The sequence below is a fragment of the Mobula hypostoma genome, chromosome 24 (genome assembly GCF_963921235.1).
Source record: "Mobula hypostoma chromosome 24, sMobHyp1.1, whole genome shotgun sequence".
In the NCBI taxonomy this organism is placed as follows: domain Eukaryota; kingdom Metazoa; phylum Chordata; class Chondrichthyes; order Myliobatiformes; family Myliobatidae; genus Mobula; species Mobula hypostoma.
The window spans coordinates 34,278,103-34,292,918 of NC_086120.1; the positions used below are offsets into that span (position 1 = coordinate 34,278,103).

Sequence of the window (14,816 nt, forward strand, 5' to 3'; positions counted from 1 at the left end):
GGGATAGTTGGCCATTTGATGACTAATTTAATTGGTTTGGTGTAACGTTGTGGGCCGCAGGACCTGTTCCTGTGTTGTATGTTCTCTATCTTCTATCATGCCTGGTTTAGATAGGCTAGACAGAAGCAAGCTGCTCCCCTTGGTGGAGGGGTCAAAGAGCAGGATGCAGATTTGCAATGTGCACCAACATGATAATATAATTCATATAAGTGGCAGCAACCTCCCTTCCTTACTTTGTTTTTCATCCAAAATTCATCCAGTTATTTCTCTCCTATAGACAACCAAAGCAAAAACATTTTGTGCTGATTTGCATGGAAATTAAAACAAACTTTCTACATAGCAATCGCTGATCAGCCAGGTTTGTTCTGGCTTGCTTTAAACCTTCTCCTTCCATACCCGTGAATTCCTGATTACTCCAACTGCTTCATGCCTTTTGGTTTTGTCCGGATCTCCAGAAAGTTTGCTGTCGTTGTTTGTCTCAATGCTTCTTAAATGCCACTATAGTGACAGTTACCATTATCCCTGGTGACATGTTCCAGGCATCTACCGTGCTCTATGTGAAGACACCCTGCACATTTTCTTTACCAGAAGTTTCCAGCCTGGGGTTTATGGACCCCCTACTTAATAATAGGGATCTTTGGCATAAAAAAAGGTTGGGAACCCCTGCTTTCGACTCTCTCCCTCTCATCTTATAGCTCTACACATTAGTATTTGACATTCTACCTTGGGGAAAAAGCTTAGGATATTAATCTACACTCTCACACATTATAAACCTCTATCAGGTCTCTCCTCAGCCTCCCACACTTCAGAGAAAACAACCCAAGCTTGTCTGACTCTAACACTCTCTACCTCCAAGAGGACCATGATCGTCTCATAGGGTTTGGAGGCTTGCATGCCTCAATAACCCAGAGAGCTATGTTGGCTGGAGACAGGGCCTTATGCTTTGGCTCTTGGTAGAGTCATCTGTGCCAAACAGGTCAAAGGGTAGAGGCTAGACTAAGAGTGGTCCACTGGTCCTCCAAGTTTTGGAGTTCAGCTTAAGGCCAACAACCCTGACTGGTCAAACAAAACTGTTATAGAAACAGCAATGAAGAGTCCTTCTATATCTGAATACGATGGTATTCCTGAGTCTCAGGACTTCCATGACTGAGGGTAGTGAAAACCGAGCAACTGACACGATGAAAGAAGCCCTTGACACTGCCGGAGATGGAGAATCTTCATTGCTGCCCTAAATGCTAGTGGTGTAACAGGCAGTAGGATAGGAACACTCTCCAAGCCACTAGAACTGCTCAGAATACTTTGAACGTGATTACTCTAACCAAAATTTTATACTGTTGCAACATGCCTTCCTGAATTCTATACTCAATGCGTAAGAGTCAGGAAGACAATGATGAAAGCAACCCTGCCATCTGCCATCTACATATGTTGCCAGTTACAAGGTGATATGTACTTGGACCCCACGATCCTTCTGAGCATCGATGCTCCTTATGGTCCTGCCATTTACTGTTTACTTCACCCTTATATTTGACCGCCAGAAGTGCAGAACCTCCCACTTGCCCAGATTAAACTCTATCTTAAACATGAGAAATTCTGCAGATGCTGGAAATCCAAAGCAACACACACAAAATACTGGAGGAACTTAATAGGTCAAGCAGCATCTATGGAAATGAATAAATATTTGGCATTTCAGGCTGAGACCCTTCTTCAGGACTGGAAAGGAAGGGGGAAAATGCCAGAATAAAAAAGTGGGGGGGGGGGGAGTAGAGGAAGGAGGATAGCTAGAAACTCACAGGTGAAGCCAGGCAGGTAGGAAAGATAAAGGGCTGGAGAGGAAAACATCTGATAGGATTAGATTAAATTATGAGGACACTCAGTCCTCGTTCATTGTCATTTAGAAATGCATGCATTAAAAAATGATACAATGTTCCTCTAGAATGATATCACACGAAAAAACACAGGACAAATCAAGACTAAAACATACTAAACCACATAATTATAACATATAGTTGCAACAATGCAAAGCAATACCATAATTTGATAAAGAGCAGACCATGGGCATGGTAAAAAAAAGTCTCAAAGTCCCGATAGCCTCATCATCTCACGCAGACGGTAGAAGGGAGAAACTCTCCCTGCCGTGAACCTCCAAGCACCGCAAACTTGCCGATGCAGCACCATTGGAAGCCCCCAAACACAGTGGACTCTGAGTCCATCCGAAAACTTCGACCAGCCCCTCTGACACAGCCACTCCGAACACTATCCTCTGCCGAGCGCTTTGACCCCGCCCCGGCCGCCGAGCAACAAGCAAAGCCGAGGACTCGGGGCCTTCCCCTCCGGAGATTCTGGATCACACAGTAACAGCAGCAGCAAAGCAGGCATTTCAGAAGTTTCACCAGATGTTCCTCTGTACTCTCATGTCCATCTCCATCAAATCAGGATTGTGCACGGCACCCTACTTGACAAATAACAGACATCACCACCAGAGTGGCCGCTGCGAGCTGCGTCGCACCGCCATCTTCTCCTCCTTGAGATGAGAGTGGACCACAGGAGAAAAGGAAGGAGGAGGGAACCCAGGGAGAGGTGATAAGCAGGTGAGAAGAGGTAAGGGGCCAAAGTGGGGAACAGAAGAAGAAGGGTGGAGGAGGGAATTTTTTTTATACCAGAAGGAGAAATCAATTTCATGCCAGCAGGTTGGAGGCTACCTGGATGGAATAAAAGGTGCTGCTCCTTTACCCTGAGGGTGGCCTCATCATGGCACAAGAGGAGGCCATGACCAATTTGTCAGAACGGGAATGGGAATCAGAATTAAAATGTTTGGACACTGGGAAATTCTGCTATTGGTGAATGGAATGAAGGTGCTCAACCAGTCATTTCTCTGCCCATATAGATCCTGCTGTAACTTTTGACAATATTTTTTCATCATCCAGCAATTTTTGTGTCACCAGCAAATTTACCTATATGTTCATCAACCTTTTCATCTAAAGAATGTATTTTTATATCACAAACAAATGATGCGCCAGACCAGATGCTTGGGGCACACTACTGATCAGAGACCTCCAGTCAGAATAACATCTCTCCACCACTACCTTCTATCTCCTATGTTTAAGAAAATTTTGAATCCAATCTACTAAGTTGCATGGAGCCTATGCAACTTAATCTTCTGGACAAGCCCCCCATGAGGGACCTTGTCAGCCTTATTAAAGGCTGTGGACACAATCTACTGCCCTGCCCTTATCAATCATTTTTGTCACCTCTACAAAAAACTCTATCGTCTATAAAACATGACTTCCCCATGCAAAGTTATGCTGACTATCCCTAACAAGCCCATGTTTTTCCAAATACATGCAAGTCCTATCTCTAAGAATCCTCTTCATTAGCTACCTTATCACTAACACGACGCCTACTGGCCTATGATCCCCTAGATTATCCCTATTACCTTTCCTACCTTTCAGGAACATCTTCTACCCCTCTGCCATCTGATTTCTAAATGGACATTGAACCCATGAACACTACCTCACTTTTTAAAATTATTTCTGTTTTTGCACTACCATTTTTAATTTAACCAGTTAATATACAGTACATATATACTTATTGTAATTCATTTAAAAAATATATTTATCATGTATTGCATTTATACTGCTGCCGGTAGGTTAACAAGTTTCATGACATCCACCGGTGATATTAAAGCTGATTGTGATTCTGAAACAAAGGAACAACGTTGGCTACTCTCCAGTCCTCTGGGACCTCACGTGTGACTAGAGAGGATACAAATATCTTACTTAAGGGTCCTGTCTGACTTCAGCTTCCTAAATCTTACAAATGCTTTCTTTTTCTTTTTGACTACATTTACATCTCTCATCATCTAAGTTTTCTGAACCTTGTTGTTTTTGTATTTTCTCTGTATTGGAACATGCAAGTCCTGAATTCTGACCATCTGGTCCTTAAACAACTCTGATATTCTTCAGACGTGGACATATGTAATATCAGCTCCTCCTCATCTCTTCTCTCTTTGCCTTTCCCTCAATTTAGTACTTACCCCTGAGGTACACACTTATCCCTATTCATAACAACCTTAAAATTCATGGAGTTGTGTTCACTGTTCACAAAATGCTCCCCCATTGAAACTGCATCATCTGGCCAAGATCACTTCCCAATACAAGTTCTAGCTTGGACTATCTGCATACTGTTTCAAGAGACCCTTTTGGATGCAGCTAACAAATTCTGCCTCTTGCACTAAGGAGGTCTCAGTTAATATTGGGAGAGATAAAGTTTCATGCTAAGACAAAACTGGGCTTTCACATCTTTCCATAATATGTCTACATATCTCTTCCTTTCTCTCCTGATGGCTACTGGGAGGCTGGTGGTGTAGTAGTATCCACACCAGACTTCAAGGTCTGTGGTCCTGCATTCAAATTCGGCCGGCTTCTTGCACGCTTTTCATCCGTGCTGGGTTGAGCATTGATCTAGCAACTCGGCCTTGTAGAAAAAGCAGACAAAAATGCTATAGAAATGCAAGGTTGCCACCCGATACGCCACAAGGTGCAGAAAGAAGCTGCACATAGCATAACCCTATCAGGTGAGGTGTTTGCTTTATTTCTGTTTTTGATCTCTATCCATATTACCTGTGAATTAGACCTCCGGTATGTTCTCTCTGATTTCAACTGTGACATTAGGAATACAACTTCCCTACCTCTTTTACATCCCTCTCTATCATGTATGAAACACTGAAACCCTGAACATTAAGCTTACAGTCTTGTCCCTCTTTCAATCAAGTCTCTGCAATGGTCACAACATCATAGATAGTTTCCTGTACTGATCCATCTCTCAGTTAATCTGCCTTACGCATAATATTCCTAGCATTGAAGTAACACACTTTGGTCTATCAGACCCACCATTTCATGAGGACACACTTTGGTTGCCCTTAGTTACTAACAATAATTTCAATATAGCCAGATGTTCTGCACAGGGAGATTCTATGTTGGGAACTTTACGTAATTCCCTTTCTGTTGAATTTTTCAGGCCCAAACTTTGGATTTTTATAAAGTTCAGACTGTCCTCATTGTTGGGAAAAATATTGCACTATCTGTAACCTTCAGCCCACATAGAATCTTGCTGCTGTTGTCCTCGTCCACATTCATGTCCAGGCCCTGCTTACCCTGACTCCACTGACCTCCAAACTCCCTGTGCCCATGTTTTAGTCAATCAATTGCCTTGACTTTGTGAGCAACAGTACAATAAGACTAAGGAGCTGGTGGTAGACCTGAGGAGAGCTAAAGTACTGGTGACCACTGTTTCCATCCAGGGGGTCAGTGTGGACATGGTGGAGGATTACAAATACCTGGGGATACGAATTGACAATAAACTGGACTGGTCAAAGAACACTAAGGCTGTCTACAAGAAGGGTCAGAGCCGCCTCTATTTCCAGAGGAGACAGGAAATCCTCTGCTGGACGATGCTGAGGATGTTCTACGAGTCTGTGGTGGCCAGTGCTATCATGTTTGCTGTTGTGTGCTGGGGCAGGCTGAGGGTAGCAGACGTCAACAGAATCAACAAACTTATTCGTAAGGCCAGTGATGTTGTGGGGATGGAATTGCACTCTCTGACGGTGGTGTCTGAAAAGAGGATGCTGCCCAAGTTGCATGCCATCTTGGACAATGTCTCCCATCCACTACATAATGTACTGGTTGGGCACAGGAGTACATTCAGCCAGAGACTCATTCCACCGAGATGCAACACAGAGCGTCATAGGAAGTCATTCCTGCCTGTGGCCATCAAACTTTACAACTCCTCCTTCGGAGGGTCAGACACCCTGAGCCAATAGGCTGGTCCTGGACTTATTTCCTGGCATAATTTACATATTACAATTTAACTATTTATGGTTTTATTACTATTTATTATTTATGGTGCAACTGTAACGAAAACCAGTTTCCCCCGGGATCAATAAAGTATGACTATGACTATGACTATGACCAATGGCTAAGCTTCTATCCTTGCATTCAAGGGTACGAGATCGATCTGGAGATGTGGGTTTAAATCCTACAATAAATGGAAAACTCAAATCTGAATAATTAAATAAACCTGGAATTAAAAAGCTGGTATCACACTCTTTGGGAAATGACGGGGTTGTCTGAAAATTCTTTCTGATATCAGATCCCCATTAGGAATCAGCTTTCACCAACTAGACCTGGCCCACAGGTGGCTTGAGACCCACAGTAACCTGCTTGCTGTGTCTTCCATCAAAGACGTTGGGGATGAGCAATAACGCCGGCCTAGCCACCCACATCCTGTGAGTGAATAAACAGTCTCTGAAATCTCTGCCTGTCCAGGGATCCTTGAAACTGCTTAGCCTCTCAGCAGACTTTTGGGCATGTTCCATCTGGCAGGCGTAACATCAAACTGATTAGATCTCATTCTCCTGAATTTATTTTCAAGTCTACCTTAGCCTTTCCATTAAAAAAACACAACGACGATTTCGACCAGATTCACTACTCTCTCTTTCCCTGCTTCTGCGCTCATTTTCTCTGTGAAGTGGCTCAGGCCATTTCTCGACAGCTCCATATAAATGCATCACTTATTCTGGTGCTGCTAAGGGAGACGCGCAGCAGAGGAAAAATGTTCATTAACACTCATCCCGTCTGAAAATAGATTTCATACATTTTCCAAACACCTTTCCTTCAAATATCCTTTCCCTAGCCTCCTTGCTGCAGCACAATTATCAGACGTGACTGCCACATTAATATCTGGAGTGGAGTACTAAGACCAGAACCTGGAACTAAAAGTAAGCTTGAACCAGATAGAAACAGGACAGGGATTAGACAGGAAGAGAGATGTTGGGCTGGAATGAGGATAAAAGCAAGAAAGCAACTAAACCATGGTTGGAGCAAGTTTAGTTACTGGGCAGATAGATAGTCGTTCCGGCCCGTTAATCCAGAGACCAGAGTTTGAATACCGCCATAGCAGCTGGGGAATTTGAATTCAGGTCAGTAGAAACAGCAGCTGGTCTCATTAAGAGTGACCATGCATCTACCAGGCTGTCATTAAATTCATCCCTCGCTAATATCTTTCAAAGATGGAAGCCAGCCATCCTTGCTCAGGCAGGTCAATTAACGATTCCAGATCCAACAATGTGTTTGAGTTGTACCTGCCCCCTCAGCAGCTGGGGCTGGACGATAAATGCTAACATTGTCAGCAGTGTCAACAACCTGTTAAGGAACAGTGGCTAAAACACATCTAATTCAATCCATAGAACGGCGAGAAGCACTCCTCTGATCCGAGGCACAAGGGATTCTGCAGATACTGTAAATCCAGAGCAGGACACACAAAATGCTGGAGCAACTCAGCAGGTCAGGCAGCATCTATGGACAGGAATAATGAGCTGACATTTCAGGCTGAGACCCATCATTGGGACTGATGAAGGGTTTGGGACTGAATGTCAGTACTTTATTCCTTTCCATCGATGCTGCCTGACCTGCTGAGTTCCTCCAGCATTTTGTGTGTGTTACTCTGATCTGAGGATCACTCTCATGGCTTGGGTTCTTGTGAGAAGAATGGGAGAGCCATCAGCGGAGAACAGAAAACAATTGGTATAAAGTATAATCCAACCATCTTGATACAGTCACCACAAAAGAATGCCAGCAGCTATACTTCATTAGAAGCTGAGGAGATCTGGTATGTCACCAAAGACTCTTGCATTTCCTCAAATGTACCATGGATACTATCCTGACTGCATTACAGTCTGGTATGGAGGCTCCAATGCATGAGGTCTAAAGAAGCTTCAGAGAGCTGTAGACTCAGCCAGCTAAATCATGGGCAAAAGCCTCTCTACCATCAAGGACATCTACCAAAGACGGCGCCTCAAGAAGGCAGCATCCATCGTTAAGGATGCTCACCATACATGCCATGCCCACTTCTCATTACTACAAGATCAATGTTTTAGAAACAGCGTTGTCCCCTTTGCCATCAGACTTCTGAATTTTCCATGAATCCATGAACAATTCTTCACTATTCTTCTTTTGCATTATTAATTATTAGTTTAACTTATGGTAATTGATTATGTTTGCACTGCACTGCTGCCACGAAACAAATTGCACGACTTACGTCAGTGACGACAAACCTAATTCTGGTTCTAAAATACAATGCATGACAACCATTAATCAGCTATTAATTAGAAAAGCTTCATTAAGAATTGCTTGTGGAGCTTTGCTTTATAATATTCAACACTAGAATGAAGGAAGAATTCTGTTCTACCGTCATGTGAAATGATATAAGTGGTGAGAATGTGAAGCATTGGTTTCAGTGACTTAAGTGCTTCTCCCATAAAGGACTTGAGAATATATCTACCTATCTATATACAGTGGATTCTGATTAATTAGTCAATTGGTTAATTGGGCCAGCTGCTTACCTGGGACAACATTTAAAGAACAAAAACAAATTGAGAAAATAGCTGGAGTTTCCTTTGTTTATTTGGGACACTATGCTGCTCAATTGGGACAGGAGAATGTTGCTGAACAGTTTCTATCTAGCATTAGTCACATGAATTTATGTGGTCATTAGACACTACACTGTGCTTAGAGCGAACAGTTTTAAAATAGCATCATTTGTGTGCGTTTGTACTCAAAAGCAGCAATTTTCGTCACTGATAGTTGGCGAGAATTAAGCAGTAAGACATTTTAGAGTTGTTTTTCTCACTGTAGTTTCAAGCATTCAGGATAAAGATTTCAGAAATGACCAGGAGTGAAAACAAAACTATTTCACTCCTTCAATCAGTTAAAAAAATACAGAGAATTTGAAGATATCAACAAACATCTTGAATGTGACAATGAAAAATGAAGATTTGGACGATGCTACCATCGAAAGCATTGTATGAAGGCAGCCGTTATCTACATTCGGACTCTGCACTAATTTTGTCCATTTACAGTCAAGCAAAAGAACTCAGCTGATTGCTCATCGTATCCAACAATGACAGTGAAAACTGTGTGGAAAAGATTTTAAAATGGGAAAGCCACTGCACTGAGGCATTTCCACTCTCTTGATCTCAAAAGTCCAGGGCCAGTGCTATGAGCAGTTATCACAACCTGGGGTCTTCCTTGGTTGCAGTGGATGACGATGACTGCTTCTATGCTTTATCACACTCTTCATTCTCCACAGAGCTCTGTGGAACCACCTTCTTTGCCATTGGATCTCACCATTGATCTCATCTGCACAGTCCACCGGGGCTCTCTTCACATTCTAGGGCAGCCATGTCCCTATTTCACTATGGTATGAAGCAACGAAGGCTACCCTCACCTGGTTTAGCCTGCCTGTTGAAGAGGTGTACTGGGGTGTGGTTACTGTCACTTGCAGACAGCTACTTGGAGCCACAGGTGAGAGCCGAGGGTCCGGTATGGACCAAAGGTGAGAGAGCTGCCCCAGAATGGACATGACAAGCTCCTTCACCAGAGGTGCTACCGCTTCCTGGATAGTGGTACACTGGATTAATTCCTCCATAGATAATTATTAGGAACTAACACACTGTTTAATGGTACTATAGTAGCATTGGTAGTGTTCTAGTCTTTCAGTTTATGTATTTCATTTAAATACATAATTCATTACTCAATTAAATGGCATTTTGTCTTTTTTATCCTTTTAATTATTTATTGAATTTATTTAAATCTTACATCTGTTCCACAGCGTGAAGGAGTAAAAATCATTATGTTATGACTCAGTTGAAATTACAGACATGTGTACAGTATTTAAAAGTCTAATGACATGTAGAAAGAAGCTGTCCCATAGCCTGTTGGTCCTGGCTTTACTGCTACGGTACTACTTGCCAGACAGAAGCAGCTGAAACAGTTTACATTTGGGCTGACTAGTGTCCCCAATGATTTTCCAGGCCTTCTTTAAGCACCTGCTGCTGTAAATGTCGTCAATGGAGGGACGTTCACATCCACAGATGTGCCGTGCTGTCAGTAGCACTCTCTGCAGTGCCCAGCGATCAAGGCTGGTGCATTTCCCATACCAGGCAGTGATGCAGCCAGTCAGGATGCTCTCCATGGTGCCCCTGTAGAAGCCATGCAACTTGGGCTAATTGGGCAGCCGCTTAATTGGGCCAAAATGTACTGGCCAAAATGTGTCCCAATTTAAGGGAATCTAATACTGTACGCATATATATAGCAACACACAGAAAATACTGGAGGAGTTCAGCACGTCAGGCAGCATCCATGGAATGAATAAACAGTCAACATTTTGGGCTGAGACCCTTCTTCAGGACCGAATATATACGTTCTGGCATCTTCTCCCTTCCTCTTCAGTCCTGAAGAAGGGTTTTGGGCTGAGATGTCGCCTGTTTATTCATATCTATATCTGTAGATAGATAGATATATTATCTATCTATATATACATATATAGTTGACATTTTGGGCCAAGACTCTTCTTCAATACTGAAGAGGAAGGGAGAAGATGCCAGAACGTATATATTCAGTCCTGAAGAAGGGTCTTGGCCTGAAATGTTGTTTGTGAGAGACGGAGGAGGAGGAGGAGAGAAGAGAAAGGGGGAGAGAAAGGGGGAGAGAAAGGGAGAAGGAGAGAAGGAAAAGGAGAGAAGGAAAAGGAGAGAAGGAGAGGAGGAGAAGGAGAAGGAGAGAAGGAGAAGGAGAGAAGGAAAAGGAGAGAAGGAGAAGGAGAGAAGGAGAAGGAGAGAAGGAGAAGGAGAGAAGGAGAAGGAGAGAAGGAGAAGGAGAGAAGGAGAAGGAGAGAAGGAGAAGGAGAGAAGGAGAAGGAGAGAAGGAGAAGGAGAGAAGGAGAAGGAGAGAAGGAGAAGGAGAGAAGGAGAAGGAGAGAAGGAGAAGGAGAGGAGGAGAGGAGGAGAGGAGGAGAGGAGGAGAGGAGGAGAGGAGGAGAGGAGGAGAGGAGGAGAGGAGGAGAGGAGGAGAGGAGGAGAGGAGGAGAGGAGGAGAGGAGAGGAGAAGGAGGAGAGGAGAAGGAGGAGAGGAGAAGGAGGAGAGGAGAGGGAGAGAAGGAGAAGGAGAGAGAGAGATTAGCAAATAAAAAATTCATTAAGGTTTATGTTCATAGTTTAACAAGCTCAGATTTCTGCTATTGGGAAAGTACTTTGAGGAAATGTTTGGTGTTGAAATGTTTACATTAATAATAAAATAGACAGTATTATGGGGACAGATGGGGTAGTGGATGTGTTGAAAAGGATGATACTGTCTTTCACCTTTAGCCTCCAACCTTTCCTTGCTGCAATCTATAAACTTCTCCAGCACCACTGATCACGAAAGATTTTTGTGTAGCCCCCACTTCCTTCGTACCATCATTAAGGCCTTGCATTCATCATCTGCATTCTCTTGTATCTGTTAAGCTCTGGGAGTCTCTCCCTAAGGACAGCAGTTAAATATTCTGCCATCAGTTCCAGTGACCCAGCTGTGAACCTGAGCTCAAATGAAACTTGTAAAACCATGAGAGTTGTCATTGGCAGCTCCAGTATCTTTCCACATCTTAAAGATGAGCTGGTAAATTAATTGACTGCTGCAACTTACTTCTTACGGTAGGTAATTGGCAAACGAAAGCAAAAGGGGCAGTGTTGGATATGTGAGAAAGAATAAAGAGCAGAAATGCAGGAAGAATGGGATCAAGATATGCTGATTGGTAACTGGTGCTGAAATAAGTAACAATAAGTAAGTAATCCTCTTTCTTTCCTTTAACACTAATACCTTAACTAAGATTTTGCCCCCCCACTTTCTTAATATCCTTGTCTTCAGCTTAGTGACAATTTCAGTCTGAATTCTGCGAAACATTCTCCTTCTTTTTCAAGCCATTTCTTGACATGAGGATGACTTGGCTCCTCTCCAGTTGAAGATCTGCAGGTGGGACACGTGATACTTTATGGGATGGGAGGGCTGTGGTGCTTGGGATGTTCTTCGCTTAATGCCAATTTCATTTGGCCTCTGTGTGCTCCCAGTATGCAGACTGAAGCTGCTCAGTGTCTCCCTCAATATTTCATCTCCATTTCAAGAAGTTACAGGCCAGGAATTCCCACAACTGGAGAGGATCTTTCTTCTCCCAAGAAGGGTTTGAGAACATCCTTGGTACATTTTGTCCATCTCTCTGGAAATCACTACTCATAGGAATCTGTGCTAGAGTGCATGTTTCCAGAGTCTAGTGTAAGCAAAGTTATCTTCTCAAAGCCTAGGTAACAAATAATCTGATGGAGGAACTCTGTGGGTCTCTAAATTCTTCCAGAAGATTGTTTTGTTGCTCCAAATTCCAGCATTTGCACTCACTTGTGTCTTCATCAAACCCTGGCACTGGTATTAGGACTTGCTTATCTAATTCTTCCTAAGCACCAGCTCTGCTCATCTTTCCATTCCTCCTCCTCCTCCTCCTCCTCCTCACATTATCTTTACTCTCATCCAGGTTTTGGAATCTTCCTCTCACATCTATATTTCTGATATTCAGGTTAGTCATTAAGTTTGGTACTTCTTAAAACTTCAGGATTTATTTTAAATACAAGAAAGCCAGGAGATGCTCTAAATCCAAAGCAACACACACAAAATGCTGAAGCAACTCAGCAGGTCGGGCATCATCTGTGGAAATGAATAAACAGTCATTTGGGGTAGAGATCCTTCTTCAGGACTGGAAAGGAAGTGGGAAGACGCCAGAAAAAAAAGTGGGGAGGTGGAGGGGAAGGAGGCTAGCTGGAAGGTGATGGGTGAAGCCAGGCGGGTAGGAAAGGTCAAGGACTGGAGAAGAAGGAATCTGATAGGAGACCATAGGAGAAAGGGAGGGAGGGACCCAGGAGCAAGTAATAGGCTGGTAAGAAGAGGTAAAAGGTAAGAGTGGGGAATAGAGGAGAGGGTGGTAAGATTTATTTGTTGCAGACCACTTTTTTTCTGTTCTTGTTGCTGCCTTCTCTTATAATTGCCTCCAGTTTCTCTCTGCTGGTCTATTTATAAATCCTGAAATACTGCTTTGGGTCAAAGAATGAGAAAACCTAAGTTTATGCAAAGCACATCCTTGTTGAATGAGGCCAAGGCTAATCTCAGCCATGCTTGGGTGAAACAGTGCTTAGGAACCTTTAGTGTACAGTACGTGCCTTTCCAAAACTGCTTGGCGAAAGAAAACACACGGAAGCCATTGTAGGGAAACATGTCAGATCTTAAAGTGTCAAACAGTTAAACCCTCTTTATGAGCAGTTATTATCAATCCTGGAACTCCTGTAATTTGAATCCTTGTAGTCTGGGATCACTTTATGAATTGAATGATCTCTATTGTCGTTATACATAGGTAGAATGAAACTCAGTTTGCCTTCCTCTCAGGCAATTAAATAAAGCGGTAGATAAAAACAAGACAGTAATAGAAAAACAGTATTAAGTAGATAAGTAGCAGAAAATAAGTTGCAGCAGCACCAGGATATCACAGTAATGCACAAAGTGCCGTTAGTGCAAGTATTTGAGTCCTCGTGTGTGCATGTGTGTGCTCACAGTTTCAGTCATTGTTCTGTGGGAGTGGTGTGATGGAGGCCACAGCTCTGGGATAGAAACTGTTCCTCAGACTATTTGTTCTGGATTTTAGTGTCCTGAACCTTTTATACCGCTCACAATTGGATTCTTGTGAACGTACCTCTGCTACAATATCTGAATTACGGGAGTTTGCATCATAAGGAGGCTAAAGAAATCTGGCATGACTCTTACCAGTTTTAACAGTGCACCACAGAAAGCAGTCTGGATGCACGATTGCTTGGTGTGGCATTTGCCCTGCCCCTGACTGCAGGAAACTAGAGAGTTGTGAACATAGGAACCAGCCTCCCCTCTATGACTTTGTATTTCATGCCTCCGCACTAAAGCAGCCAGCATTATCAAAGACCCCGCCCATCCCCAGGTATTTTTTCTTCCTGCTCCCATCAGGAAGAAGATACAAATGCCTTAAAGTACGTACCAGCTGTCTCAAGGACAGCTTCTCTCACACTGCTATCAGATCCTTGAGTGGACCACTTGCACGACAAAATGGACTTGGCCTCACAATCTACCTCGTTATGATCTTACACTTCATCGTTTACCTGTACTGCATTTTTTCAGTAGCTTTTGGACTTTATTCTGGGGCGTTGTTATTGTTTTACCTTATTCTAGCTCAATGCCCTGTGGGTTGATTTGATCTGTATGAACGATATGGAAGACAAGCTTTTTGCTGTATCTTGGCACATGTGCCAATAATAAACCAATACCAATACTGACAAGGACATTTATCCAGTGCTGTCTTTTAAGGAAACCTCATTAAGGCTCACTTTCTATTCTGAATGGACAATAACATTCTGTAAATCCAAGAATATTTCCTGACCCAAGCATTAAATTGACATGAGGGAACAAAGAGGGTGTTGTTTGCAGTGATTGGTACTGGTTCAGTTTGGGTGAAACCCAGTTATGCTCTGAACAATTGCAATTACCTCTATTCAAAAACAGAAAAGGAGCCTCATTAGATGTTATCCGAACATTACAGTCTGAATTATTACAGAGCAGAGGCCGCCCCACAGCAGTTTCCCGAAGTACAGCCCAGTCAATCGCTTAACGTTTACAGGGTTAATGACAACCTATACACTCCGATTGCCTTTATTTGACCCTCTCTTGTAAGAGTCCATTCTAGATATTCATTGTGACTTAATCACTGATGCTCAAGTTACAGTGGAGTAATTAATTACCTAAGACTGGACACAATGCACAGATTTAATGAACTCTTAACTCCTACAAACAATTCAGCTCCGGCTTGGTAATAATATCGGTGCAAGTTTTTACATTCATTTTGTAGAGAGTCACAAGAACTCAAAGTTCAAGAGTTTATTTTGA

At 42.9% G+C, this 14,816-nt stretch overlaps 1 protein-coding gene across 1 annotated transcript in view; it reads right to left on the minus strand.

Moving 5' to 3' along the window:
* LOC134337563 (uncharacterized) overlaps nucleotides 1-14,816 on the minus strand; it is a 136,114-nt gene that overhangs the window by 68,275 nt on the left and 53,023 nt on the right. The window lies entirely within an intron of this gene.